This window comes from Manacus vitellinus, unplaced genomic scaffold, assembly GCF_001715985.3.
Source record: "Manacus vitellinus isolate BGI_N305 unplaced genomic scaffold, ASM171598v3 scaffold_14_pilon, whole genome shotgun sequence".
NCBI classification, from domain to species: Eukaryota; Metazoa; Chordata; class Aves; order Passeriformes; family Pipridae; genus Manacus; species Manacus vitellinus.
In genome coordinates, this window is record NW_021939063.1 from 12,080,091 (window position 1) to 12,095,686 (window position 15,596).

The window sequence follows — 15,596 nt, forward strand, 5'->3', positions numbered from 1 at the left end:
ATGTGGTGTCCAGCACAGACATATGGCTGCTGCTGTGTGCTGCCTGCCTTGATGGCAGGGCTCGTGTCTGTACAGGTGGGTTTGTGTTATACCTCCCCAGCCAAGGGGGACGAGTCTACCTGGGGTGGTTTAACTAATTTTATTGCAGTGCAAGTCCTTGTCAAGCCTGGAGAGTTTTGCCAGTGTGAGTCTGGGATCCATCACATAAGTAGCTTTGCCTGCAGCTCCAGGGCAGGCATTGCTCCAGCTGGCATGGCTACAGGAGAGGGGGATCAGTCTTGAAGATGTTGGCTGGAAGCAGGTCCTGCAGGGCTCCAGACTGAGAGAGCAGGACTGTTGCTGGGGCTAGATCAGCTCAGCTCTGGCTTTGCTCAGCCAAGTCCTGCAAACCTCCAAGGATGGCTCTCCTCACCCCTCTGGGGAGCCAGCCCATGACCGCACTCTTATCCTGCCAATGGTAAGAAGGAGCAGGTAAACTTTAGAGCCATGTTTTGCACAGGGGTGATGGTAAACACCATTGATGTGAGGGCCTGGCAGAGAAAGATGGGCCATGACAGATGTAGTCTCTGGCCTCTGTATGGCAGAGCTGCTGAGGGTACTGCTGGGATGCCCTGTACACCTCTGCATTGGGTTTGCTCATCGCCTGAGATGTGAGTGCAAGTGGACCTGTGCTATGCAGGCACCCAAAGGGAGCAGGAGGTGAAAACCCGTGGCAGGAGCTCCTGCTTCATTTTGGTTTGCCATCCCCTCTTTCCCCACCCTGCTCGCTGCAGGTTAGCAAGGGCAGAGCTCTGCAACCTTCCCAAAGGCAAAGATGTTGCCTGGCTTTGCTGGAGATGAGCCCAGGTCCAGTTCCTGCTCCTGTCCCACTGCTGCCTGAGTGCCACTATGGTGCTCAGCTAGTGGGGGGAGAATAGAACTCTGCCTCTCCTCAGGCCTATCCCTCCCTTTCCCTCCTCTCAGCCCCAGGGAGCCAGGTTTGGGGCTCCCCCAGCAACAAGTCATGCTGGCACCAGAGATTAAAATTTAGGAAAAAAAAAATTCCACATGTTTCTAAAGAAACTCCAGACTGAGCTTTCCCAGCTGGAGGGTAGGGGACGGTTGCTTTGTAATCACTCCCAGCTTACTGTCGAAAACATCTTGGTCAGATTTTTATCAGCACTTTAACAGGAACAGCCTTGGAGGACTGTCTCTGGGGAGATTAGGTGGTTGCCTAGTACAGAGTGAGACACTCCTGCCCAGCTGGCTGAGGTGCATTTTAGGTGACACTGATTTGATGTCTGGCTGGGGACCAGCATCCCTGGTGTTTTATGGTGCCTGTCTGGTTTGGGGAAGGCCTTTAGCTCTTGGCTGATGCCCACAGCGGGTGCAAGCATGGAGCTGACTACTGCTCATATTGTCAAGGAAGGGCTGCAGGTGCCCAGAGGCAGGTGGGACGAGTTTATCCATCCTTGGAATGGCGTGAAAGGAGAAAAGGGTAAGAAGGCTCAGGGCTGCCCTGTGGTGAAAGAACTGATACTACAGCTGAGATTTGAGCTGTGCAGAGACCTGACAGAGAGATGGATGTGCTGCAGAAACAGGATCAAGGTGGGATCAGGTGGAGTGAGGAGAGATGGGTTGGAAGCAGTGATGTTTGACCTGTGGTGTTTCTGAACAGCTTTGGGACTAAGGTGGATCCCAAGAAAGTTACAGCATCCCCCAGGGACAGTGATTGGGGATGGGAGAGGAACCTGCACAAGAGGAGGTAGCTGCTGAAGAGCAAGAAACTGCTGGTGCAGGCTGGGATCCACAACGGGCAGGGAGGAGACTGAGCCAGTCCCCTGGAGGTGAGCCTGGGTGTGGGTCTTTGGTGGTGGGAGGGGAGAGTATGTTGGAAGGCAAGGCGAATGAAGAGCCTGCTCCTACCAGGCATTCAGCACAGCTCTGCGAGCCCAGGCCCTGCAGGCATGAACCCTCTGCTTGGCTGATGCTGCTACGAATGGGGAGAGATCCTGCTACATGTTCTTCATGGAGAGTGACTGCCCCGCAAGCCCAGGCACCAAGCAGGATTGGTTGGCTGGCACTCCCCATGCCTTCAGTGCCGATGTCATCTCCCACAGCCAGGGTTTGTGCCATTCCTCCCCTCTGCTTCTACTGTCCCATTCTCTTCCATATCACTATGGAAAGAACACAAGCACTTTGCTCCAGCAGCAGCACAAAGCACAGAGGAAGGGGGAGAGCAAGGCCATGGATCGCACCGGCCCTTGGCCACCTGGGCAGTGCTGGTCACTGGGCTGGGAACACCGAGCAGCACTCGGGGTTTCCAGTAAGGCTGTGGCCGTGGCGGGGGGCAGGGACGGGGGCAGGAAACATGCCGCAGGAAGCTGGCTGCCGCGCCGCCCGGCATTCCTGCGCGCTGGAAACCCGAGTCACGCTTCCTGCGGCGTGCCGGGAGTGCCTCCACCCCAAGCAGCCTCTGTCACCGGGCTGGATGCAGCCCCGTGGCTGCAGGGACCCTGCTCTCGGGAATGCGATCAAAGGGGTGCTCAGTGGCTTCAGCCCTCAGTGGGGATGCAGCCCAGCAGCTCCCCCGGGGATGCTCCAGGCACAGGTCCAAGCTGTGGTACCTCTAGTGATGACTGAGCCCCAACAGGGAGATGGTTGTGCCGAAGTGCTTGTGTTTTAGCCAGAAAGACCTCAACTGATCAATAATTATTGTGATTCTCTTTGCTTTCCCTATAGATCTCTGTGATTCCGCCTTGCTTATGTCCACAGACAGTTCCATTAATCCATGTGCCAATTAAACAAGCCTAGGCTCTCTGCTGGCACAACAGCATGTCTCCAAGGGAGTACCAGCTTTGTTGTCCTCTGACAGCCGACCAGGTGAGTTCAGTCTTTGTCAGGATGCTAATGTCTGAGTTTACACTTGCTCCAGGAAGCCCATCCAGGGGCCATGTCCTGGTTCATTTCACCTGTAGCCAGGCAAAGCCACTGCTGCCCCTGGTTGCAATATTGCTGTTCTGTTGCCCTGTCCTTTCAGCATGCAGGTAAGAGTTCTGTCTTGTGTTGATATCCATTCTGGATGGTGCTGAGTGCTGTCTGTGGCTGCAAGAACCCCTGCTTTGAAGCTGGGCTGGCCCAGCAGGCAAAGTGGGAAAGCAGATGGGCACAGGTGATGGAAGAAGTCCCTTTGGGCAATCTTTTGGATAGACAGAGGATTATGTTGTACCTGTTTGAAGCTGATACATGCCAACATGGCTTAACGGTGTAAACTGGAGCGACTAAAGTTCCACAGTTCACAGCAGGGGAAAACAAAATATTCCCAACCATCGTTTTGAGACCAGTGCCATGATTCTCTAGGCCCAGAAAAATTATTTTTCTGTTCTTTCTCATTCCAGTACAGGTCTAACTTGGCCTGGAGTATCGGACAAGTCACCTCACTGCAGAGTTTTTCCAGCACAGGTCTGCCATGGAGAGGGTCAGTGCTTCAGCCTGCAAACGCCCAGTGCATTTTCCTTGGCAGTCCTTGTGCTGGCAGCTGACCAGTGATCTCTGCTACCTTGGCTGCCTTTCACAGCACACCTGGAAGCAGACTGATCCGTGTTGGAAAGCCAAGCTCCACCTATGACCTTCACCAAGCCCCCTGAGTGCAGCCCAGCCTGCGGGCTTTGGCGGCTTCCAAGTGTCTCACAGCAAGCCAGAGTGAGCGTGGTCTCTGTGTCCCTGCCACCTCCATCCAGCAGCAAACCCCCCTTGATAAGAACCCCCCCCCAAAACCCCACCACCAGCTTTCCCTTGGCCAATCACCCCCTGTGGAGGGATCAGCCCTCTGCCAACCTGCCGCTGTAGGAAGCGGGAGCGCGGCTGGCGGCTGCGGTTTCCCACGCGGCTGCTTTCCCAGCTGAGATTGCAGGGCTGGAGTAATGAGTTACCCAGCCCTCCAAGGAGAGGAGAAGGGAGCACGGTGGAGCCAGCAGGGTTTCCAGGGAAGGAAATCCCAGCGCTTCGTGAGCTCCACATAATCACAGGCGGCAAGGAGCAGGAAGCACTTGTTAGGAAGGAGCAAGGAAACAGAGCCGCTGCCTCAACCCAAGCACACTTTTTAGGACCGGAAAGTGGGAGTAGGAAGGCATAAAAATGCTTTGAGCTTTCGCAGAGGGTTGCAAAGGGCAAAGGGTAAGGGGAGAGGGAACAAACACCGGCAGGGCTCTCGAGGAGGGGGCAGCCAGTGTGTGCGTGCTTCGAAGGGGACTTCACGGTGGAGCTGCTAATTAAATGAGAAAGGCTCGTCTCCATGCTTGTTAGGTTAACTCAGCAGGGATATTGCAAAAGCAAATTCCTCCCAGCAAGTGTAATTAGGGGGCCGGAATTCCTCCGGTTCCTTGTCCTCTCTGCGAATCCTGCTAAAGCCATCAGGTGAGGACACCGGGTAAGGGGGGAACATGCAAGTCCTGTGCAATAACAACCCCCTCCTGGAATGGCAAGGATTTCAAATCAAGGTCTGACATTTTACTCTCTGATTATTCCAGGGTGGAAAATACACACTCAACAAAACAGGCTCCCTCTCCAGGCTGGGTCGCAGGGCTGCTTCCCCCAGGACAACACACTCGCGTTGGAGGTGGAAAGAGGACTGTGAGAGGTCTGAGCAGGGCACCGACAGCTCCCAGGCCACGGGATTTGGGAGGTGTCCACTCACAGCATGGTGGTCCTGGATGGTGCTGCTGATCTGTTGGTGATCTGCTTCATCTTTCTTGCCAAGGGATGCACGGCTCTAACCCAGCACATCACCACAACAGGACATTTTGGGGTTTGCCTGGCACATCGTGGCATGTGTTGCTGTGCTTGTGCCAGAGCTGCCTGTGCAGGCAAAGGAGGATGCTGGGGTGCAGCACACGAAGATGTGTCTTGCCTGGTACTAGGGGACACCAGGTATGTCTGGGAACACAGGAGCAATGGGAGTTATGTGGCATGGATGGAAGGGGAGAGCCCAGGGCTGGCTGGAGGGGATCGAGGGCAGGGATGGAGGGTGAGGGGTTGGGAGAGGAAATGTGGGGGGAGGAGAAAGGGTGAGCCTGGGACCTTAAAGAGCAATTAGTCAAAGCTGAGTTGTTTTTCTAAACTCTTAATGAAAACAAAGAGTAGGGCATGGCCCAGATGGTGCCAGGGGATCAAATAAATGTCGCACTCAGGAAGCAGCTGCTACTGGGAATGTTTCCTGCCAGCCCTGCTGCTGCTCACAGCCGCTTTTATTATTTGTTATTTTTCAGGACTGCAGCTGGGGTTTCCCTCCAGCTGTGTGGAAATATGCTTAAGGCTGGTCCATGCAAAGGGCCTGCTAGGGCTGGTCCCTGTCCTGTGGCAGCAGGCTGACCCAGGACATGCCACCTCCCTGCCCGGCATCTGCAGCCACCCTTCTCCATGGTAGGGCCTCTGATGGAGAGATCTCATCCTCTGGCTCCCACCCAGCCTGGTCCTGCATCATCCCTTGTTCGTACTTTGCCTTTACCTTGTGAAGGGTTTTATCCAAGGTCAGTGTCCTGTCTCCTTGCCTAATCCAAGCATCTGCTAGTGGGAGTTCAACCTCTCTCTGCTCCACGTTATTGTTGTGAATGACCAGAATCAAGAAATTTGAAAAAAAAAAATAACATTTTGGGTGTTATTTTCACCTGCCTTCTGGTTTTTGGAGACAGCAAGGTATTTTTTCCCCTCTAATTCCAAGGGCTAAAATTGCACTTGTTTTTAGGTAAAAAATATAAATCGCAACCAAACCAAAGTTTCCCCAACTCCAGCAACTGAGATTTAAGAAAAACACCAAACCCAGTCAGATGAGCTCACTAGCCATGAGCTGGCAGCCACGTGAGCTGGCAAAAAGTAACTGAGATGGGACTTGTGGCCCAAGCAAACCATGAAGGCTGGTGTCCCTTTGATGGAGGGGATGGTGGCTGATTGGAGGGGGACTGTGTTCTGTCCCTCATGGTGGCTGATCTCATCCAGTCCAGCAGCAGAACTTAGGCTCCCTTTTTTGGGGGTTCAAGAGCCCTGACTGCCTCATGCATGCTTTTCTGTGCACATCAATTATGAAAGCTCAGGTCGTGCCAATCCCACAGTTTTTCTGGTCTTTCCAAGCCTAGAAAATGTGTGTGCAAAGAGCTGACCTGGTAGAGAAAGGGGCCTGTTAGTGCTACCACAGAGGGAAAGAACATGGCATGCACTCAGCCCTTTGTTAGCCAGCAGAGACTCTACATAGGGCTGCACTTTTGTGGTACTAAATGGTTGGAAAACCTGCATTGTAGGGCAGCTGCTCCCAGGCCAATGCACTTCTAAGATGTAAGGACCATGGTGTTTGGTGTATATCCAAGTACCGTATTGGAAGATCAGATGTAGGGACCACTGGGATCCCTCCTGAGGAACCATGTGTTAGCTTCTGCCTCTTGCTTTTTATACATGTAAAAATAGGTCAAACATGCAATGTTATGGTACGGCCTGATCTTTGAGGATCTCGTTTTCCACCCAAGCCCTTCTCTGTGTGCCCAGGAGGACAAGCATGGACACTGTGCTGAGGCTCATGGCTGGCTTTCCTCCAGTGTCCCCATCCAGGTTGGTGTTGGGTACCTCTGCAGGCTCCACTGCTCAGGGATGGGGATTGCCCCAGACATCAGGTATGAGGGTCGTGTGAGTTCCCAAACATGAGGAAGGAGCTGGGCAGAGGGAAGCAGCCATGGAACAGTCAGCTGACTCAGGTGGTGAGGAAACTCCTGCATGCCCAGGGTTCAGCAGCACGGCCCCAGTGCTGTGGTCCAGCACACTGGCAGGGCAGGAGTGCTTCGCTATTGAGTCGTGTCCCAGGAGTTTTGCTCCAGCCAAATCTCGGCTGTAGCCATTGTGACAATTTGGAGATGCCCACTGGGGGTTTTGGGCTGGGTCAGGGTGGGGGGCTGTTTCCCGGCTATGATGGCCAAGGCTTTGCCAACTCATGCTGGAGACACCACTTCCCTGCCCGTCATAGCATGTCCTGGGATTTATGGTTACGTCCTCAGAGCTGTTTGATCCGCTAAAATCGCAGCTGATCAAAGGGGCACTTTACGAGAACAAAACACTGGGTGACTTCCTCCGGTGGTGCCAGAGGCAGCCCTTTGGAGGCGAGATACAAGCAAAGAAGAAATCTTTTAACTACTAAGTGTCTTAACTTCTCAGAATAGCCGCTTCTGTGGGACAGCTCTGCTGCACGGTCCAGGCAAGAGCCCAGTGAGGGAAGTTTTTTTTTTAAAAAAGTGTATGTGTGATAGATGACCTTGTATTTCTGCTTATACACACACATTTAAGAAAATGTAAATTCCTGCATTTCCAGGCTTGTGAGTAAGCTTAGGTGCAGCAGTAACCCAAAAGCCAAAACCTTCAATCTCTCATCTACTAAAAAAGTGCAAAGCAAATGCCCAATAGACCCATTAGGTTTGCACATCAGTTGAGAGAGGGAAATGATGCCAAAAGTGGGGGCACCCATAATCCCCCCATTCCCTCTGATCCCATGTTTCTTTTGATGAATATTTTGCTTGTTAACATAAGACAATGTACTCAGGCACATGGTGGGGTTCTTAGGTTTGTCCTGCACAGAACCAGGAGTTGGACTCAATGGTCTTTGTGAGTCCCCTCCAGCTCAGCATACTCTGTGACTTTATGATTTAATTATTTTCACTTGGTCAGCAGAAGAAAAAACAGCTGGTGACAGCTATCCTGCAGCAATAAGCATGCAGTGGTTGCCCCACATTGTCATCCTGCCTGAGGCATTGGGAGTGCCACCATTGTGGGAAGAACCTTGTCCCAGGTAGGTGCTGCCAGGCTGTGTCTTGGCTACAGACTCACCCATGTTCCCTGTGCTGGGTGGCCCTCCAAAGCTTCCTGACTCTTTTTGACCTATCTAGTGAATTGAGAGGTTTGCTATTGAGCAGAGATTGTGTTGAGCATCATTTCTGGAAGCTGGAGCATCCTCTGGGATGGTTGCACCAACCCTAATGGCCTCAGGAGTAAATGGGATGGGCTTTTCAGGGAGACTGTGTAGGAGTGACCACCACTCCAAAGGGTGTGGTCCATGTATTACCAGAACATCCAACTGCTGAAAACTGAATTGGCCCCATTGCACAGGAGTGGGAGGAGATGGGCAGAGAGTGGAAAGTCACCAGGTGGTGGGAAGCATTAAAGAGGGCTGGGCAGAGGGTTGGTCCCCATCCACCCTCCGTGCTCTGGAAAAAGCCTGCTCCCCAGGTAGAGGAGGAAGCTGACAGTGATGATGTGCTCCGGATGTCACCGTGCAATCAGGGAGGCTATTTATAGGTCACTAATTGATTAGGGCAGTCACAGCAGAAGGAAATGACTTTCAAGAGTGACAGAAAACTGCAAAGCCCCCCAGCCAGCTTTGGAGAGGTCTCGGAGAGCAGAAAGTCCTGAAACAATCAAAACACTTTGGAAAGAGGCATTTCTCTGCAATGGTGCCTGACTTGTGGTACAGCCTGAAGAGAAGTTGCACACCTTCCTGTGCTGTTTATGGGGACTCCACAGTAGGACAGAGCTGTTGTTGGTCTGGGAAGTCCCGTGGAGATGCTGGTGGCTGTAGTCTGTGCTGGGGCATGAGATGGAGATTTTGGCTCTCCTTGTAGCCATCCCCTAGGGGACTTTCTGTCTCTTCTGAGCTCCAGTTAGAGACTTTGTCCCCAGGAGGGGCTCTCAGGATTACTTAATTAAAAGCTGATAAGTAGAACTGATACCAGCTCAGAGAACACCTTAAATGCCAGTTGACATCCTCCTAGGCAGGATGCTTTTTTTCCTTCACTTCTTGAGAGACATATGCTCCCTCCAGCCAGGGGCTGACCTCACTGTTGGCCATTGGGCTACTCAAGTCAGAGCATCTCAGAGCAATTGTAGCTTTTCCTTACAGCCTGGCAGACGCCAACTTGATCTCAAGAATAAACCTGTGCAATGTCATGCGCTGTGACAAGGGAAGAGCGCGTTTTCTGGAGATCCTGACGTGAGATCCCAGCCTGCAGGGATGTGAGTAGTGGGGAACTGGTCTCAGTGTGCTGGGGCTGCCCGAGGCGAGTGTGCTGAGCTGGTGAGAGCTGCAGGAATGCACTGTCTCCGAGTCTGCTCATTTGGAAATGGTGCTCTTTTCAACGGTTCTGTTATCAGATGGAGCATTTCCTTCATCAGTGTTAATATCCATGTAGTGAAACAATGAAAGGGCTTCCTATCAGTTCCAAATAGGACGTGAAAAGCTCTCAGCGTTAAGAGTAGAGGATGCTGGAATAGGGCAATGGGAAACGCCTGAGTCACTGAAATGCCTCTTTGATTCCATGAGGCTGATATGTTCAAAAGGGAAGAAGAAAAAAATAAAAAGAGAGAGAGCAGAGCTAGTTAATGATCTGCAGGACAGAGGACAGGAAGGGCCAGTGATTGCAGCATGAGCCCTGCAGAGGAGGGGAGGCACAGGAGGATGTCTGGCAAGGGCTTTGGAAAGTGGAGAGTGCAGTAGGGAACTGAGCACAGTGAACTGTCTAGTTTGTTTTCAGAGAGGGGAAAGGCATGATGGAGAAATCCTTTCACAGCTTACCCTGCAGCCCTTGTCCTGCTGCCTCTTGGCCAGTGTGTGCCAGCTTTGCCTTCCCTTGCCTGGCTGCTGCTGTGCCTGCGACCCCAGATCAGAGCAGGGCTGTGCAGTGCAGCACAGTGTGGGGCAATGAAACAGGTCATGACAACACTCCCCAGAGAAATTGGAAGGGCTGAACACGTCCCCAGTGCTTTGTGTGGGTGTAGGACTGAGCAGCATCTATTTTTCATGTCTCCCTTTTGTACTGACAGATCCAGCTGGGGCAAAGCTGCTGTGGATGGGCATGGAGGGGCTTTGCTGAGGAGTATCAGCAGCACAGTGAGTCTTGGGGACTCCTGGTACACAGAGGCAGCCCCAGCCATCCTCCACCCCATGTGCAGGAAACTCACCTGCAAGCTGCCTCTGCTGCCTGTGGGATTTAGGCTCAGTCCTGCTCAATGTGGGACAGGATGATCTGCAAAACAAATCACTTTCAAATCACTTTATTTAATGATGTCTCAGAGCACTGCAGATCTGGAGTTGGGCAGGGGAAAAACTGATTTTCAAAGCATCCAAGGTCACCAGCCCACAGCACAGAGGAGCTGTCCCAGCTGGGGGACATGCATGGCCACTTGTGCCAGAGCTGGACCCACAGGCAGGAGTGAGGGATTTGCCAAGATTGGGCAGCACCTGCTGTCCTGAGGCAGAAGAGGCAGGATATCCCGAGCCTACAGAAATCCCTGGCCCAGAGTGGGGCAGGCAGCCAGGGCAGCACAGTCACTGGTAGCCCTTTGCTGGGACTGAAGGTCTCCCTGCCCGTCCCTGCTGGCCAGGTGTAAATCTCAAGGCCACCAAACAAACACACGGGCTGTGACGTGAGCCAGGTCAGGGGCTGCGAGCAGAATTTTTGCTGTTACAGGAAGAGCTGTAAATATTTCAGACATAACCTGTTTTCTCTCTCTGTTTTGCAAACCAACCCGACTCGCCTGCAGGCAAACAGCCCTCTGGGTATAATGACAACTGCCTGACCATCTTCCCTGGTGAAATTACTCAATGGAATGAGTTAGAAACTGCAATGAGAAGGAGCTGGAGGAGAGGAGGAGGTTAGACTTGCTCCTTCATGATGGCAAGGACTTGGCACTATGAAGCTCAGTGAAGAGCAAACTGCTCTGTGAGAAGCAGGTTTCTCCCTGCCCTGAGAAGCACCATGGAGGGCTGTACCCAAGGGGCATGGCTGCTCCCTGTGCAGCTGATGGAGCAGTGCACACCCAAAGTCCCTATTCTCCTGGCTGCATGGCTGCAGGTGGGATGTGTAGAGATGTGCAGGAGTCCCTGTGAGCCACTTTTCAGGGTTGTATCCTGTGCTCCATCCTGGTTTGCCTGGCTCCATGGGGGAGCCCAGCCCCAGGGAGACCAACATCCAGGCAATGTGCTGCCTGCCCCATCCCACTGCAGCTCCCATTCCCACACAGGACAGGGCTACCCTTTGTGGCAGGCAAGAGGGGAGGCGATGAAAAGCTGGGGGGAGACCTGCCAAGGCTGGAGGAAGCCCAGTGCTGGGGGTGGGGACAGCTGGGGGAGGCTCACACACAAAGGACCGTCCTGTCTTCACACCTGCGGGGCGGCCGGGCGCTGACAGGGGGAATAGCGCCACTGACAGAGGCACGTCGCTGGCAGGCAGTGGAGAGGCGCTTCAAGTAAAGGCAAGCGGCGCGGTGACAGCAGACATGCACGGGGGAAGGCAGCTGCCGTGGGCAGGGGCTGGGGACAGGGACAGGTGGAGGTCGGGCAGGTGCCTCTCGTCCTCTGTCTCTGCAAAAGCCTGGACAGCAATTTGGTGTGTGCTGGAATGTGTGTTGGCCAGGCTGTTTTCTACCACTGTGGAAGAAATAGGTGGCCTGTGTGAGGAAGGGTTGGAGCCAGGGCTCGGGCAAAGGCTGGAAGAGGCTCTCAGAAAAGGCTTCCCCCCAAGGCTGTATATCTTGAAAATATACAGCAGACCCCAGCCCATTCATCAGACCTTTCCAAGAGTTTTTTCAAGTCCCAAATCAGGAGCCACTGTGGCTTTTCTGCTACATCTACTAGTAATGTTTGAATCCACAGCCATGCTGTGCCCTTGGCTTTCTGTGTCATATCCAGGCCACATCCCAGGACTGTGGGTGGGGCTGGGGTCCTGCGGGAACCAGTGTGGAGAATTCAGGTGGGCATTCAGCGATGTTTTGTCCCTACCATGCTTCGGTGGCATGTGGGGCTGTGGTGGGCACCCATCACCACAGGGTGATGAGCCCAGGCTTCCCAGCCCTTTATTTACAGTGTGCACCAAACTGCATAACTTCTAACCCCAAAGTACCTATGTGGCCCAAGGCTGTGAGACTTGTCTTCTTGCTCCCCAGGAGATGGGGGACCTCCTGTTGTGGAATCCCCTTTTCTTCTTGGGATGCTAGGGTAACATCTCTCTTGGGTCCTGCTTCCTCCTGCCCATTGTCACCAGTGTGGGGACACCTGTGCCCACTTCTCACACATTCCCTTGTGCATGGTGGGTGAGCAGGGATCGGGGTGCTGGAGGAGGAGGGTCCGTGCGTTAGAAAGCAGGTTGTAGATGTAAGCAGCTTTCACGTGCCTTTGCACAGCTTGTCTTCCTGGCTGCTCTGGGGACAGACGGGCTGGGGCTGAGCCTCGGGAGCTCCAGACAGCCGGGAAAAGCGGGTGGATGGTGCCCTCCGGCGGCCCCAGGGCCGGGCTTGCCGCCAGCCCGGAGCGCAGCCACCCTGGACCCCCCAGCCTCTGGGCCGGGGAATTGGAATGTCTCTTCTGTTCTTCTTGTTTGTTTATAGAGATGCTTTCCCTACTTTGGCCTCTGCTTTTCCCTGGCTTCCCGTTGCTGAACTCCCCTCCCTGTCCCTCAGCCCAGGGACAGCTGAGATGCTGAGCAGGCATTGAGCTGCTCCTGTGCTGTTCATGCAGCCTCCTTCCTGGAGAGCAGCCATGGGGTTTCTGCAGTCCCGGACCCTGGATACTCCCCCGGACCCCGAGCTGGCTGGCTCCCACTCAAGGGATGGCAATAGACGTTTGTCTTTAGAAGATCTGGGAGCCATCTGGTCCTCGGGAGGCAGTGAAGGGGGCATAAAGAGATGGGTTGACCCTGAGAAGAGCCTGGCAGGATGGGCACCCTGGGGTGGGCTCTGTACAATGCTTGGGTGTCCCCATTGTGGCTGCCAGCACACCCAACTTGGGCCCTGAGCGAGACCCAAAGCATCTCTTTCCTGTCCCAGCTGGGAAGGGCTGGGTCCCTGACAGCTTTCCTGTTTGTGTTACACCCCGCTGCTCCCCAGCAGCTTGTCCCTCGCAGGGTGGGGGCAAGGGCAGTGCTGACCCTGCTCCCCTCCTGCTGGCACCAGTGACGTCCCCTAGACCTCCTACAGGAGGGGGATGGAGGAATATTTGGGCTGGGCAGCCCTAGAGCCCTTTGTAAGGCTCCCTGAGCCTTGGGTCTCTGGGGAAGGCACATCCCAATGGAGGCTTGCAGAAGCCTTTCCCTTCCAGCTGGATTTGCTGCAGTAGAGGAAAGGGGAGGCAATGGGCTCCCAGAGCCCCCTCCAGCAGGCTGTGCTGGCTCACCCACACGCTTACACCAGGCCAGCGGTGAGAGATGGCTCCTGGAGCTGTCACAGGATGACAACAGAGGACATAGGCTCCCAGCCCTGCCCTGCAGATGGGCTGAGACAGGGCTGCCTTCAAAGCAAAACGTTTGTGCTCCCCAGCCTGCTGGGATTACAAAGTTAAGGGCTGGCATTGTTTTCCCAGTTTCAGAGGGGGTGGATGCCAGGCAGGATTAGTCTGGCAAAGCTCCCCAATGCACTCAAAGGGGCACAATAGGACCTTGAAGAGAAGAAGCTGCACTGATGACAGGCAAGAGGAGCATCTCTCAGCAGCCTGTGCCTCCTGACGCAGGTGGGAGGCACTTGGAGCAGGTGCTGCTGCTCTGTGGCTCTGTCTCTGCCAGGACACCCTTCCCGTGTGCCCCAGGACCCCCCAGCACCACCAGTCCTGTGGGCAGGCAAATGAGGCACAGGGCTCTCTGTGCCAGGGGGAGAGAGAAGAGGTGCTGGGGTGGTGACCTCGGTGCCTCTCTGCTGCTGAAAGTCCCAATCACCCCTGCAGGTCCCTGGGGGCCTGTGCTGCCCATCCCTCACTGCAGACAGGGGGTGAGCCCTTTGCCCCAGGTGAAGTCTGTTCATGAGGTATGAACGTGCCTGTATTTTGGGCCAGATGTTTGCTTCTCTAATTTTTGATTTTATAAATTATATTTGGCTCTAGGAACTAAATCCACTGTTGGACTGGGGGGCTCTGACAGTACCTTGGGGCAGGGGGAACCCACCAGGGCACAGAGCGTTCCCTCTGGCAGCTTTTCCCTAGAGCAACTCTCTGTGCTACACTAGGTCATCACTGCCATCTGGGAACTCTGGATACCTCTGGGATGATGGGATGTGTGGAGGCACCAGGAGAACCCGGGAAAAGGTGGGACATGCAGGTAAAGAGGTAATGCATGCATAGGTGTTTCTTTTTCTTTCTTTTCTTTTTTTTTTTTTTATAATTTGCAATTGGGAACAATTAGAAAGCAAAACCTGGAAAGCAACAAAACCCGCACCTTCCTGGGCTGCTGTTCCCCAGGGCTTCCCTGCCCAGAGACCCACAGCAGCACTGCAGGGACTGCTCTGTGCTTGGTGCAGTTGCAGAAAGAAGGGTCACAAGGGGACTGGCAGCCCGTGCAGGCAGCCGGTGTTGGGTGGCACCTCCTGCCTGAAAATGGGTCCTCTGTGGGCAGAGGTGAGGGGCCAGACCTCTCCAGGGGGAGTAGCTGGACTGGATGAAGCTCCAGGAGCAGGGCTGTGGGGAGAGTATCACCTGCAGGGTGTTGCTTCCCCAGAGTGCCAGTGGATGTCCTTAGCAGGCACTGGGAAGAGGGGAGCCTGTGCCTTTACATGGGATTTCCCTGGACTGCTCTTCTGCTCTGGGCAGGCTCTTTTGTGGCTGCACAGGCAGGTCCCTTTTTACGAGATTTTTGCTGTAGTCTCTGTCACCAGGAACCAAATTTAACTGAATAGAAACATGTACCTGAGCAGAGCTATGGAGGTTGGCAAACCAGTGCCAGAGGCATTTATTGCAGTGTAAGGAGCTGTTCCATAAGTGAGCTGCAGTGATTGCCTGGGCTCCTTGCTGAAACCACAGCTTTGCCTGGCAGCACAAAACACCAGCTTTTGTTTGTCTGTGATAACTTATTAGCTCTGATAACTCATTAAGTGGTGGGGAACTTGAGCATGTGCCATCACCTGCCTGGCCCAGCTCTGCCAGCATGGGTCACACATGGACTTGGCACCATCCTGCTCTGCAGCAGCCTGTGCCTGGCAGAGGCAGGTACCATGAATGAACCCAAGCTGCCAGGAGAAGTCAGACAGCCACCACAGAGCCCCTGCCTTGCTCACGGCCTGCCATATGCTGAGGCACTGCAAACCAGACTGAGAACTGAAGAGGCTCAACACACCTCAGACTTCCTACCCACCTGGCCTTAGAATGGCTGGCCTGGAGCAGAGTCACCAGACTCGGGCTGGGCTCACTTTGGGGTAGCTGTGAGGGATCTTGCTGTCAACATGGTCTCATGGAGCAGCTGGAGCATCCGTTAGGCTGCATGGGGCTGGCATGCCGTGTTTGTGAAACCCGCCGTGCTTGCGGTTGACCAGAGCGCTGAAATAAGCCCGGCCGGAATTGGTGTACTGCTCTGTATCCTGATGTGGTGAGCAGCTCCGACTGGTGAGGGTGGGGGCAGCCCCACTGGGGTGACTGGTGGCAGCAGGACTGCGGGAGCTTGGCAGCACCGGCATAAGGACCACACAGAGGGCCCCATCAGCACCCGGAAAGCTCAGCCTGGCACCAACGGAACTGTGATAAAAATGAACGTGACCAGGACAGCAGCACGGGGGAGATTAATGTCAGATTGTCAGAGGGGAGGAAACTAAGGCGGACAGCACTCAGATACTGGAGC